Source organism: Hydra vulgaris, chromosome 04 (genome assembly GCF_038396675.1).
Source record: "Hydra vulgaris chromosome 04, alternate assembly HydraT2T_AEP".
In the NCBI taxonomy this organism is placed as follows: domain Eukaryota; kingdom Metazoa; phylum Cnidaria; class Hydrozoa; order Anthoathecata; family Hydridae; genus Hydra; species Hydra vulgaris.
The window spans coordinates 49622558-49635822 of record NC_088923.1 but is presented as its reverse complement, the minus strand read 5'-3'; the positions used below and the strand labels follow the sequence as shown (position 1 = coordinate 49635822).

The window sequence follows — 13265 nt, the reverse complement described above, 5'->3', positions numbered from 1 at the left end:
ACTCTCTTATCATGACATCTTATCTCTATCTGATATTTTGATTTGCGATTCATATATGATGTTTTTCTTTATATTTACTTATCAATCAATCAATCAATCAATAATTTATTTCTGAAATAAGATTTTACACTCAAGGAAGTTTACAAATAGTAAATTTACTAATATAAAGTAAACACCTGCTAATGTTAATAATATCTAATTCAAATAAATATAATGCTAATTTTCATAATATATAATAAAAATAATAAACTTTATAACATAAAAATAACGATGTTAATAATAACTTTATAACATAAAAATAACGGTGTTAATAATACCACTAATAATAATAGCAATAATAATGTAATAATAATGATAATAACAATAATAACAAAAATAATAATAATAATAATAATGATAACAATATTAATATTAGTAGTAATAGTTAAAAGTAGTTAATAATAGTAAAATTAGTAAGTATCCATTACATTTTTTCATTTCAGATTTATGATATGATGGATTTATGCGATATAAGAGCACAAATATATGTAAATCTTTATGAATTTTTTAAAAACATCTGCTAATAATTAGTCCAGTCAACGTTCAAACTTCAATTTTGCATATGTCATCTTTAAGTAGTTTCTAGGCTTTTCTAAATGTGTTTCTTATTCACATGGTTTTACAAGCAAGGTATGCAAGCAAATTTGAGCTGAAAATTTTTTTTTTTAGCCTTTAAGGAGAATTGGTGTTACACTTTTTTAAATTTAATTTGTTTAAATATAGTAGTTTTAACAAATAAATGTTTGTTTGTTCTTTGTTTTTTTACTTATTTGTTTTCTTAAGAACTTGGCAACTTATCTAAGTAAGTTTTTTTTTTCTTTTTAGTGCAATTGGAAAGAGCTGAAAGTTATTTTTTAGAGCAATTGAAAAGAACTGAAGTGTTGTTTAGTTACTTCACACGGTATAACTGATCCTGATTTGAGTAAGTTTACTATTTTGTTTTATTTTATATTGGATTTATTTGAGATTTGGTTTATGTTATATTAGATATATATTTTATGTATTTAACATGGAAAACTGACTGTAATTTGTTGACACAAAAGTTTATAAACATAAATCTGCCAATCTTTCAGTATATTTTATATTTCTCTGTATCTATATAAATATTCTTTCTTAGAAAAAATAACAGACTAGAAAAAATAAATAAATTCCTTTTGAAAGTAGTTGAAAAAATGATGATGTTTTTCCATATTTCATTGTGTAAAGTGTAATACCACTTTTTAAAGGTATGTGAATAAATATAGGGGAACATGGGGCAAGATGACAACTGTTTCGAAAAACGCCTGTATCTTAGTTGGTGATGTAGCGATGTAATAAATCAAGTCAAACAAGGATAAAAAAATTTTTTCTCAATGTCGGAAAAACTTTTTTAATACTTAGCTTTCGTCACAAAAATAATATTTAAAAAGAAACCATTGATAAATCTAGTAAAATTAATCTTCTTCCCTTTCAGCTAAAGTCAACTGTTATATTTAGTTTTGCTTAAGAGATAACTGTAGGTCGTCATCTTGCCCCATTTGTCATTTTACCCCATGTTCCCCTATATATATATATATATATATATATATATATATATATATATATATATATATATATATATATATATATATATATATATATATATATATATATATATATATATATTGCGACTGGGATGTAACTACCCAGTCGGCAAATTTAGTTGTAAATGCGCATTAGAAACTCGTTTAAATACGTATCGATGTGGTATGTATGTTAGCCATTTTATCGTGTCGAATACGCATTAGAAATACGCATTAGATGCGTATAAAGACAGGTATACAATACGACGCCTTCTGAGTATCAAACTCGCATTTGAAACTCTTGTAAACACGTATAAAACACGATAGCCAGAGAATATTCAATACGATATTTTCCTGGTATTACATGCGCATTTAAAACTTTCCAGAATACGCATTATTTACGAATATTTGTTAGCCATTTTATCGTGTCAAACGCGCATTAAAAATAGACATCAGATGCGTAAAAAGACAGGTATACAATACGACGCCTACTAAGTATCAAACTCGCATTTAAACACGTATAAAACACGATAACCAGAGAATATTCAATACAATTTTATTAACTAATATGAATTCATAACATAATGGTAATGACTTGCAGTAAGCAACCCGTAATACGGGTTATGAGTTATTAAATCATTAATAACAATAAAAACACATTAACAACTTGATATATTATCTAAAAAATTAAATACAAATTTATCTATAAATATTTTAACTTTGACTCCCTATCAGCAACGTCATTGCTTATAGTTAACGACGAAGACCGCATTAACATCAGTTGAGTTCTTTTTAAAATCTGTCACAACACAGGTACCAGAAACGCTAAGTCAAGTAAAGCCTGCAAATACCTAAAAAAATGAAATTAAAAAAAAATTACAATTTTTAATTACAAAAGTACAATTTGCATTTTATTGTTAGTAGAATTAGGATAATAATAACAAAAAATATATATTCCGTGACTACAGAATAATTAAAAAAGATTATAAAAAGGCTAGGCAACACAATGTAGTAACACTGGCAAATAACACCACAACTTAATAAAATATTTTATTAACTTAAATACTTGGACTGAAAAGATTTTATTAATTACAATATTTGAACAATCGTGAGACAATTATAGTTAAACAATTTAAACAATTATACCATAAAATAGCAAGCAAATTGTAAAATATTTCTTAGAAATTATCTATTTTTTTCATTTGACTACTATTTTCAAGTTGCCTATAAGCATTTACATTAATAACTTCGTTGAGCCTAATACTATCTATTTCAATTTAACTATTATCATTAAACATATTACCAGTAATCTTACTATTGCTGCAACTGAATAAATGAACGTAAAAGAATCTTACAAATTGTGATCTTTTCTAATTAAAGACTTTATTTAAACTTAAGATTTATTGAAATCCATATCTTTTTATATGTTTACATACATTAGTCGTTTATCAAAAATATTAAACAACATTTATTTACATCAATTATTTTTAATTAAAAAAGAATCTAGACTACAATGCACAAAATTATTTTTACCTTAATGCACAAAAATAATAAATGCACAATCTTGTATAAAAAAATGAAGCAATGTCAATCAGTATATTTTACTCTAAATTAATTATTTAAATATATATATATATATATATATATATATATATATATATATATATATATATATATATATATATATATATATATATATATATATATATATATATATATATATAGGGGAACATGGGGTAAAATGACAAATGGGGCAAGATGACGACCTACAGTTATCTCTTAAGCAAAACTAAATATAACAGTTGACTTTAGCTGAAAGGGAAGAAGATTAATTTTACTAGATTTATCAATGGTTTCTTTTTAAATATTATTTTTGTGACGAAAGCTAAGTATTAAAAAAGTTTTTCCGACATTGAGAAAAAATTTTTTTATCCTTGTTTGACTTGATTTATTACATCGCTACATCACCAACTAAGATACAGGCGTTTTTCGAAACAGTTGTCATCTTGCCCCATGTTCCCCTATATATCTATTCACATACCTTTAAAAAGTGGTATTACACTTTACACAATGAAATATGGAAAAACATCATCATTTTTTCAACTACTTTCAAAAGGAATTTATTTATTTTTTCTAGTCTGTTATTTTTTCTAAGAAAGAATATTTATATAGATACAGAGAAATATAAAATATACTGAAAGATTGGCAGATTTATGTTTATAAACTTTTGTGTCAACAAATTACAGTCAGTTTTCCATGTTAAATACATAAAATATATATCTAATATAACATAAACCAAATCTCAAATAAATCCAATATAAAATAAAACAAAATAGTAAACTTACTCAAATCAGGATCAGTTATACCGTGTGAAGTAACTAAACAACACTTCAGTTCTTTTCAATTGCTCTAAAAAATAACTTTCAGCTCTTTCCAATTGCACTAAAAAGAAAAAAAAAACTTACTTAGATAAGTTGCCAAGTTCTTAAGAAAACAAATAAGTAAAAAAACAAAGAACAAACAAACATTTATTTGTTAAAACTACTATATTTAAACAAATTAAATTTAAAAAAGTGTAACACCAATTCTCCTTAAAGGCTAAAAAAAAAAATTTTCAGCTCAAATTTGCTTGCATACCTTGCTTGTAAAACCATGTGAATAAGAAACACATTTAGAAAAGCCTAGAAACTACTTAAAGATGACATATGCAAAATTGAAGTTTGAACGTTGACTGGACTAATTATTAGCAGATGTTTTTAAAAAATTCATAAAGATTTACATATATTTGTGCTCTTATATCGCATAAATCCATCATATCATAAATCTGAAATGAAAAAATGTAATGGATACTTACTAATTTTACTATTATTAACTACTTTTAACTATTACTACTAATATTAATATTGTTATCATTATTATTATTATTATTATTTTTGTTATTATTGTTATTATCATTATTATTACATTATTATTGCTATTATTATTAGTGGTATTATTAACACCGTTATTTTTATGTTATAAAGTTATTATTAACATCGTTATTTTTATGTTATAAAGTTTATTATTTTTATTATATATTATGAAAATTAGCATTATATTTATTTGAATTAGATATTATTAACATTAGCAGGTGTTTACTTTATATTAGTAAATTTACTATTTGTAAACTTCCTTGAGTGTAAAATCTTATTTCAGAAATAAATTATTGATTGATTGATTGATTGATAAGTAAATATAAAGAAAAACATCATATATGAATCGCAAATCAAAATATCAGATAGAGATAAGATGTCATGATAAGAGAGTAGTAGTTGTTAAATATTGTTATTTCATGTTAGCTTTTAGAAAACAATTCATGTTGGTACGTCATGGTTCTAAAAATTCAAATTAAGATATAAACAAAATATATATATGGCAAAATGATTTTTCTTGAGTGGCTTTTAGTGAATGATTAAAAGCAGTGACTTTCAATAATAAAACCACTTATAATTTTTAACAATAGACACCAACATAAAGGTAAGCCAAATGTAACAACATTAGTAACATAAATAACAACTTTATGCAAAATCTTGCTCAACACGTTTGCCAAGTCACACATTTTGAAAACATGATCCATAAATATTATAAGAAGTGTTTATATATGTTATATAAACTTAAATAAATATATTGTGTTTTATAGTTAGTATATATGTTTATATTATGTTGTTTCCATGTCATGGAAACAACATAATATAAACATATATACTAACTATAAAGCACAATATATTTATTTAAATTTATATAACATATATAAACACTTCTTATAATATTTATATACACAATTGATACATTTTACACTATTATAAAAATACATTTAGAAAACAATTATATAACACATATTACCACATACATATATTTATCAAAAACATTTTAATTTTGAACATAATATAAACATATATGCAAACTATAAACATATATAAATTGAATTGAGTGAACAAAAAATTTAAAAATATCATGAAAAAATCTAAAAATTCATATTAAGAGATTAAAAGATTCATATTAATTTATATATAAAGACATATATCTCGTAATAAAATATCAAATTATAATCATATTTAATTTAAATCAAATACTTATTGAATAAAGAACAAAAAAACAGATAAAAGAACTGCAATCCTAATAACAAAATATAACGTTTAGCAACAATTAAAATGTCAGTGTTGGCTCAAAATTTTAACTTATTTTTCTAACTTTTCTAAGACAGAACAAAAAAAGTTAATAGCATAACAGAAATAATAATAATAAAATAATAATCAACAGAATAAAATAAGCAAGGTATGAAATGATAGGATTTAACGTATATTTGAATTATATTAATTTAGGACTTCATTAAACTAAATTAACAAATTTAAAAGTAGTAATAAATATTTTTATGATAAAGTTTTAGTAACTCTTTTAGTGCAATAAAGTACTGTAACTGTACTGGAGATAATTTACTAAATTTCTCAAGAGAAACCTTTTTAATTTAAATTTTGTTTTCGCAATTTCAGTTTAAGCATGCGCTTTAAAAGCAAAGATTTTCGTTTTTCCATTTTTTGTTAATATTTGATCAAAATCAGGTTCGATATCATATCCGATTTCGATCAAATATTATAAATACGTATTTTTGATAAATAAGTGGTATTGAACTCGAATTCGAAACTTAAAACTAAATGCGTATTTTTCTGGTATCAATGGCGGTATGTTATACGCGATCAATACTCCAAGTATTTACAATACTAGATATGCCGACTGGGATTAACTATGGAAATATTGCTCGAAGTTCAAGCAAAAGTAAGTTGCGCACTCTTTATCATCGTCAGAAACACGCAATACGCTTAGTTTGTTTTGAAAATCAACTTACACATTCAAGGTTTTGATTTAAAAATATAAAAGTACTTAATATTTATGAAGTGAATGTATATAAAATATTATGTTTTATTTTTCAATGCAAAATCAATCCGTCATTCCACATTTTTAAAGTTTTTATTTCCTTAAAAACAAAAAATAAGTATACACTACAAAATGATAACTCACTCTATGAACCCTTTTGTCGAACAAAATTCAATCAGTTCAGTATAGTGCACCTAATCTCTGGAACAAAATCATTTTACCTAATTTTGATTTATCAATTACCTTCCCAGTCTTTAAAAAGAAATTAAAAGAATTCATTCTTTTTAATGACAATATTTTGAAATACTTTTAAAAACAAGAAATTTATATAAACACGCTCTTTTGTTTTTGTATTTTGTCATTTTTATTTGTTTATATTTATTAATTGCTTAAGTTATATTTTATTATAACGTTTTATGGTTCTGGCGACAAGATCATTAGATCTTCTATCAGATACCAAGTTTTTATTTAAACATTCTTTTTTGTTATTTTATTTTTATTCTTATTGATGTGGTGATTATATTCTCTATTATAATTTATTAAAAGTATAAAAATTCCAATATTTGTAAATGTAAAACTTTATATTAAAAAAAAAAAAATAAATTTATACATACAAAATGTATGTATGTATGTGTGTATATATATATGCATGTGTGTAAGTGTGTGTATTTATATATGTGTTTACATACAAACAAAAAAAAAAACAAAAAAAAAAAAATTATCAGACCAGATCACATTGATCAAAACAGCAACTTCTTAGTATCTACGTCTTTATTGATTGTCAAGAACTCAAGACGATTTAAAAGAAGAAGAAGAAGAAGAAGAATAAGAAGAAGAAGAAGAAAAAAAAAAAAAAAAAAAATGAAGTGTTATTTTATTAAAACTGAAAAACGAACATTGCGATGAAAGGAGAAAAGATTATTAATTTCTTAAAAAACTGAAGATTTGGATGTTCAACAACTAAAACTAACTGAGATTTGAACAAAATTATAACCGGATATAAAAACTCGAAATAGAAATTTCTAAGTAAAGACATGCAAGTTCTGCAAGTAAACATTTTCACTACTAACAAGTTATAAAGATAAAAATGTAAACTATATTATGGAAATATATTAAATAAAAAATAAATAAATAAAAATATTTCTGCATCTTGTGATATCTGGTAAGTATTAATTTATCAGACTGTTTTAAATACCATACTTTTTTTAGAAGAGAAAAAAAGTTAGATTGAAATTACTTATACGCAGTCATAGGGAGTTTGCAGAAGACTGAAATCAGTCTTGTCATCGAGTACCTTTATACTCGATGACTAGACGTTAAGTACACATAAACAAGTCAGTTCACATAAATGATATTTACATATCATTTAGAAATTTTTTCCATTATTATTATTATTATTATTTAATTTGGTATTTTTATTGCTGTTAATGTTATCGTTATATTTATTATTAATATTTTTCCTTACAAATTATTTTTATTCTTTTTTTTTTTTAATTTAGATTACATTTTGGTTTTTGGTTTATATTTTTGTTTTGAATGGAAGTAGTTTAAAAAAATATTTTTGTTTAAATGTTTTTCAAAAAAGTTTATCATAAAATGCTCTGACACCAAACCTAGTTTGTATTTAGACATAAACAGTTTGTTTTGATAAATAATTATTTGAGGACTATTTAGTAGGGGGGGCTCGAAAAAACAAAATTTTTCATAATGTTTTCGGTGTAGAGCGGAAAACTTGTCTCTACACATAAGTAACTTCTGTGCAAAATTCCGTCACTCTAGTACAATGTCTTCTGTTCTGGCAAGGAACATGAAATTTCAAAAATTTATTAAAATATCCATATATTTATATATTAAAAAAAATATTTTTTAAACGTCACAGCACTTTGTGGTAGTGTGCAAAAAATGCACCTATGTTTGGTTTTGTTAAAAGCTTGAAATTACCCACAAAATTCATTGTTGTTTTATTATACTTTTATTTTTTTAGCCAATTTTTTAAACGTGGTTTCAAAACCAAGTACATATTTCAATTGGAATAAGTGCAGCTGTTTCTATTCTTTTTTCGATTTCTGTTGTTCTAATATTGTTAATCTTTTGAGGCAGTAACTTTTTGACTTATACGCAAGTATACGGTACGCTAACATTATAAAATTAAAGTTAAAAAGTTTATTTGTATTTTTTATGATCCTTGCACAAGTCGAAGTTGCTATTTTGTCTTGAAATTTTCTTGGCTTATACGCAAGCATAAACGGTAATAACTATTATTTTCCAGATTTTTTTCCAGATTATCATTATTAATTAATAAACCAATAATTATTTACAACTAATTTTTTTTTTTTTTTTGTTATTTAGGTGCCCCAATAAGACCTCACGGTCTTGTCACAGAGCACCGCGGAAGTGCATTTAACCAGGAAGTTCACGCCTCCTTCCTTACCGTGACGCGAAAATATGTCCAAAGCTCGTTTCGAACCTCAATCTGCTTATAAAGCAAGCGCTATAACCATCTGGACCTGTTTATAAAGCAAGCGCTATAACCACTGCGCCACGGCCGCAACTAATAAATTATTGTAAATTATTGCTTTAGGTCGTAAGTAAGAAAGAAAACAGCAGTGAGAAACAAAATATGGCAAAATCTTCGAAATTTTTAAAGCGAAGAGCATTAGACTGCCCAATTTTCGGATCACCGACAGATTTTGCTAGGATGCTTCCAATAAAATAAGATGTTATTAAATGTTTAATTAACGAAATGTGGATCTAAAACAATTGGTAATAAGGAACCCAAATTTTTTCCATATCACATTTCGTTTGTGAAAAGCTGCAACTGCTGTATTCTGATGCTTCCATTCCGACAGTTTCAAAGAAGCGTGTGATATGATTGATGTATATCATGCATATCAATCGTTGATATGATTGGTGCATACCACAAATCTTAGACCAATATTAGGTCTGTTTATAAAAGAATAGAGAAAAACATGGCAACTAAAGCACGAGTTGAGAAGTTTAAAGAAGAATCACGCTTTCTTTTTGATATAGCAGCTTGTAAGTGTTCTCCGGTTACAGACTGCATTTGCCCAAAAGAATCCAAGGTCCCCTTTAAAGAACAAACATTTCTTGCTGATCAGAGAACAAAGCGCTTAATGTGCATTGGATTGCATGATTTGCAAGAAACTAAAAAGCTCCAAGCACGTGCTGAAAGGAGGACAAAAGCCTATCACAGCCTAATGGAGATAAGCCTTCATCATCATCAAGTTTTTGTAAATATTACGAGACAATGGATGAGGATGAGGTACCTAATTCTGATGACTACAACTATAATCTCAGACCGTCGGCTTCATCCTTTTCGCAAATGCGTATGAAACTTACTACCACCGCCTTAATAAGTCAAAGATTTGAGGTATTGCTTCAAGCCACGGCTGTCATAGGTACTAGCGTTTTACACAACGTATGCCTAATTAGTAAATTGGATACATCTTTAGTGATTGATAAGAATTAAATTTCTGTAGAGAGGTATCAAACTATGGAAGAACTTAAAAGTCAAAGTTTAAACACTGATAAGGATAATTTAGTGGGTCTTTGCTTCGACGGTCGACCTGACAAAACATTGTCAACAGAAAAAGAGAAGGATAAATACTACCAAAGAGAAATTATAGAGGAGCACTATTAATTGGTGAAAGAACCAGGATCTACTTAACTTCCGGACCAACTTCCTACACCGGTTGCATTGAAAAATCTTTAAAGGCATGTGAGCTGCTTCCAGTGGTAACATTTGAGCCAGTAAACTGCACCTTACCATCAGTTAACATACCAAATTTGAGTAAGGACCAGAGGTATTTGAGGGATATTGCTCTCGCCATTAGATCAGGCACATGTTCTCAAGGTCTTGCTAAGCGAGATCCAGGCCCCTAAACATATCACGCTGGTTGACAACAACCCCCAGAATATTAGGATTGTATGTTTCCACCGCAACCAACTTACAAACCATAGTAGAGTTTGTTCTAAGAGTTTATGCACCTTTTCGGTTTCGCATCAAAATCCATCATTCAATTAAGGATGGAGCGCGGCATCTTTACAAATGAATTCAATCACTCAGATACTTGGATCAAGTTAAGAGTCAAGTCAAGAAAGAGTGTGGACATTCTAAACGGGACAGATTTATTCGCTCCGCTCTAAAATCGAGAAAGACCATGCCAGAATTTAGGTATAAGAGACAGTACAAAACCTAAAAACCATAAAAATAAGAGATATTTTCATTAATCAAAACCCGTAAAAATTTGGCATTCTGAGTTCTCTCAAGAGTTATTTTTTTTATATTAGTTGTTGAAAGAATTAAGTATCTTGTTTCTTTTATTGGAGTGAAACAGCATGAATTTATTTTTTTCTATATTTAGTGATAATTTATGTCTGTTTAGTTAAAAAATTGTTTATTTAAAAAATGTTTGGTTTTTTTTGGCTCAATATTTGTTCTTTTAAATAGATTTTCGATTATTCTTGAAAAGTAGAATAAGTATGTATCATGTGCAAACATTAAAATTGTTTGAGGGGTACACCACATATAGTTTTTATTAAATTTGAATTGTTATTTTTATCTATAATAACACACTGTTGTCTGGCTTGATTTTGTATACCATACATTTGCATTTTTTTTAGTAAAGTTTCTTGATCGACGGTGTCAAACGCTTTTAACAAATCAATAAAGATCCCCAATGTAAACATTTTATTGATTTGTTAATTCTGTTGGCAAAATCAAGGAATACATGCTCTGGTTAGTGTCATTTTTGGAAACCGCATTGGCTTTTTGTTAGAATTCAAGTAATTATATACTCTTTTATAGCCTATCCTACTCAAGAAGTTTTGAAAATACGGGAAAGAATGAGATTAGCCTATAAATGTTTTAAAACTATGTATCTTCTGATTTGTATATTAATACAATTAGAGATATTACTTTTTTCATATAAATCATTTTTATTAGCCGTTGTTCTCGAAGGCATTTTTTTAGAATTAGGTTCCTTTTTAAAAATTATTTCATTCATGTCCCATGTAATTTTTACATTTTTATTGGATTTTTGTGTCTGGTATAACAAGATTTTTTAGGTTTGTTTTTAATTCAAAGTTTTTGTTTTGAAGATTTTCTTATTTCTTTTGTGATCCATGGACAATTAATAAAAAAACTTGTTGGAAATAAATTTGTCTTACAGAGTCAATATTCGAAAAGTCTTTTTTAGGCGCAAAGTCTATTCATCACTTGTTAAATCTTATTTAACGCTTTTAAAAAATCCTTAAGGTAAAAAACAGGTGAATATTTAACCTAATATTCTAAACGAACTCTTTTCTTCATAAAATTGACAATCAAAATTTTTCAATAATCGTTGCAAATGTTTGTTCGTGTTCGTTCAAAAATATTTGTAAAAGTTGTAAAGATTACATAACTTAAATTCTCATTATTACTGAATTTTTAGATTTTTTCTTTTGACGCAAATTGTTTTTTGTAAGCGTATATATTTTTTAAAAAATTAAAATTTACTTGGCTTCACTTGCTTTATGTCATGTTTTAAATTATGGTTAATTACAAGCTAAAAAATAACAATTTTAGTTTATAAAAATGATTATACAGCAACCGCGGCGCAGTGGTTAGAGCGCTCGCTTTAGAAGCAAGAGACCTAGGGTTCGAAGCAAGCTCTGGGCATATTCGCACCATCGGTAACTATAGGAGGTTTGAACTTCGTAGTTATTACTTTTTATTATTACGTAGTTAATACTTTTCTGATGTACTCCGTGGCAAAACCGTCTCTTTGGAACATTTAAAGCAAAAAACAAAAAACAAAACAAAATTTTTTTAAAACTTATAACTTTTAAAGCACTTAAAATTTTTTTTTAATTAAATGTGTTTTTAAAATCCAAATTCAGCTTTCAGTTAAATTCGGTTTAGAAGTCCAAATTTGTCTTTCAGTTAAATTCGAGCTACATATACGGCTTAAATTCGTCTTTCAGTTAAATTCGGTATACGCATATGATCTAAATTCATCTTTTATTTAAACTCGAGTCTTAAAAAGTTGACTCCGCCGGTCCTTAGTTTGACTTTACAAATTTAGCGCCTTTGCATTTTTACCCAATTTTCCCAAAAATACCAAATTTAGCACTTTGCAAATTTAGCGCATAGCGCAGTCAAACAAAGAATAGTCTTAAGTTATTGCTAGGGATGTAAATGTAGTTTATATAAATATAGGCAGATTATAAACAATTTAAAAAGGGGTCGTCCATAAAGTACGTACGCTTTTTTTTCGTCAACCCCCCCCCCCCCCCCGAATTTATTTATACGCTTTTTTGAGTACCCTCCACCTCCTAAAAAGTACCAACGCTTTTAAACTATTTATCTAACATTTTATGATATTTTTTTTAGTTTAGTCTCCTCTCTTTTATAATTGAACCACTGCCCTCCCATCTCATATACGCTATTTGCAGACCCTCTCTTCCCCTCCGAGCGTAAGTACTTTATAGAAGATCCCAAAACCCTCTGTGAAAAACACTTTATTAGGTATTTTGTTAAATTTTTTTATTGTAAGTAGCAACTATAAGAAATTGTTTTGAAAATTTGCTAAATATCTCATCCTGTTATTTGCTTTAGTATACTGACGAAGAGTGTCCTAGCAAGTTTTGTTTGAGGCTTAAATTAATTTGCACCCTCATCCCTAAAGGGAGAGAGACATTTTAAAGTGTCTATTAAATTAGCCCACAAGTTACTGAAAACTGTATAAAACTGTATAAGACTTGATTAACATT

At 26.8% G+C, this 13265-nt stretch overlaps 2 long non-coding RNA genes across 4 annotated transcripts; one reads left to right on the top strand and one right to left on the bottom strand.

Annotated features, from left to right (window-relative positions):
* Positions 1–505: 505 nt before the first annotated feature.
* LOC136079885 (uncharacterized) lies at positions 506–961 on the top strand. The gene is made up of 2 exons (XR_010638308.1): positions 506–669; positions 865–961. It is a non-coding gene; the product is annotated as an uncharacterized LOC136079885 (long non-coding RNA).
* A 1278-nt stretch (positions 962–2239) lies between these two features.
* On the bottom strand, positions 2240–4388 carry LOC136079884 (uncharacterized). Of its 3 annotated transcripts, none has more exons than XR_010638306.1 (3): positions 4218–4388; positions 3622–4022; positions 2240–2431 (listed from the first exon to the last, which is right to left on the bottom strand). It is a non-coding gene; the product is annotated as an uncharacterized LOC136079884 (long non-coding RNA). The 3 variants fall into 3 exon arrangements; XR_010638307.1 differs by having other exon boundaries at positions 2240–3730; positions 3926–4022; positions 4218–4387; XR_010638305.1 differs by having other exon boundaries at positions 3926–4022; positions 4218–4385.
* Positions 4389–13265: the final 8877 nt, after the last annotated feature.